Raw genomic sequence first — 1999 nt, forward strand, 5'->3', positions numbered from 1 at the left:
ACAATAACAGATGGTTAACAGAGGGATTTGAAGACTAGTGTAATATTTGGACTAACCTTTTGAGTGTTTTTTTTTACATATATTAGAGGTTGAATCAATCAATCTCATCCAAAATATTTGTTTATGTAATATTTTTTGTTAAATAAGGATGATAAAGTTTATAACTATTTATAGACCCATTATTTAAGGGAAGGAGAATTTATCAGGTATTTTTTATTTTTCTTTTCAGCATACAGCCAGGTTTGATTTTTTTTTATATGTTTAATTTGGGTCATTTTTAAAAATCTTTTTCCTTTTATGTATACATTTTTTTTCTTTTTTGTTGTTGTTACTATTGGATGTATGTGTTTTTCTGTTGTGTATTTTATTCCTATTGATAAAACATAATAAATATATACATTAAAATATATATTAATGTAAACATATACATTTTAAAAAAGGAATCTCTCTGTTAGCCTTCAGAGGTGGCCGGTGGGGGTTTTTGAGGGCCAATTGCAGTGAGAAAGGCAGTAAAGACTATCAAAGAAAATAGACCATTATTCTACCTAATAATGGGGTTGTGATGTGGCAACTAATTCTCAAACCAGTAAGAGATCAATATGGTCAGTTGCTAAAAGGGCTAACTTTTCGGAATTCTGGTCTATTGTCAATTGTAATGGCATTTTGGTGTGAGTGATTGGGCCTGCTTTTAAGATTCGACCATCAATAGTTTTTATTTCCAATGGAAATTTCAAAGGGACAGTGGGACTCTTGAACTTCTGAACTGTGACGAATCTTATAAAGTTGGCTGTTGCCACAGAATCTATCAAAATGGTGTTGGTCATTTCCTGACTGCTTGGGACGGTTAGATAGAATCTAGTTTGGCATGAATTTATACTCTGGCATGAATGCAAGTAAGTCCTGTTCAGTACTTGGTAGCCCCTTCCTGTGAGTTTCTGCAGGATGGTGTTTAGCCATATCTCTGGTCTTGCAGCTTGCTGCCCTGGTGGTGAGTAACAGAAACATTGCTGGGCTTCCTGTTTCCTCAATTGGGAGGTTTAGTAGGGCAGTCCTTAATCATGTATCTGGGTTCTCCACAGTAGAAACATGTTGTTGCTGTTCTCCTGTATCTGGGGTTTGTCTGGCTTCCCCAGTTTGCATCAGTTCTTTGCCCTTCAGATTTGGAGTAGTCGGAATGCTCAGGGTGGTGATGGGAGGTGGCAGCTGTGGAGGCAGGTTGTAGGGACTACTGGAGAGGGCCCATATTTCTGCAAATGTGATTCAGCTGTTCTAGAGGCCAGGTAGATATTCTCTTGTGTAAAGGAATTCTTTCAATTCTTTGGCAATGCTCCTGTTAGGCCTGCTTCTAAACTGTGAGATCAGAGCTGACTTGTTTCAAAATAAATAAGTGCAAGGAGTTTGAATTTTTCAACATACGTTCTCATGGTGGTGTTGCCTTGGCGAAGCTGGCAGAAGCACTGATCAGCAGTCTCCATCTGAATGGGATCTCCAGAGTGTTGTTTAAACCTGGGAAACCTGGAAGTTATCTAAGATGGGGTTGTTGTGTTTGTTGAGTAGAAATGCACATCTGGTAGTGGAATTAATTAACAGACTGAGGATGGGGGAAATTTGTTATCTGTGGGAAAATCCCCTGGTATGGTGCCAATGAATATTTCTCACTGAGCTAGGAATGCTCTCATCTTGTTGAATCTTTGTGATAGGCAGCTAAGAATCTTGGGAATCAGTGTGGTGGCCACTGGAATTTGGCCCTGGGTGGTGCAGCAGTCTGTGGGAGTTGCCGGGGAGGCATTTGTTGATTCAGGACTTGTACATGCTGAAATATCTGATGCTAAATTTCTCATATTGTCTTTCAATCCATTTTGGCATCTGGCTTGTTTGCTGTTGCTGCAATTCTGGGATTGGATGCCATTGCTTGGGTCTTTCAGAGGCCATGGAAATTTTTGGTGTTGTAGAGTAGTTTAATGTCAAGCACAGGAAATCAGGAGACAAAGCAGTTCCA

The sequence above is a fragment of the Crotalus tigris genome, unplaced genomic scaffold, assembly GCF_016545835.1.
Source record: "Crotalus tigris isolate CLP2741 ecotype Arizona unplaced genomic scaffold, ASM1654583v1 scf7180000017666.27876245, whole genome shotgun sequence".
NCBI lineage: Eukaryota > Metazoa > Chordata > Lepidosauria > Squamata > Viperidae > Crotalus > Crotalus tigris.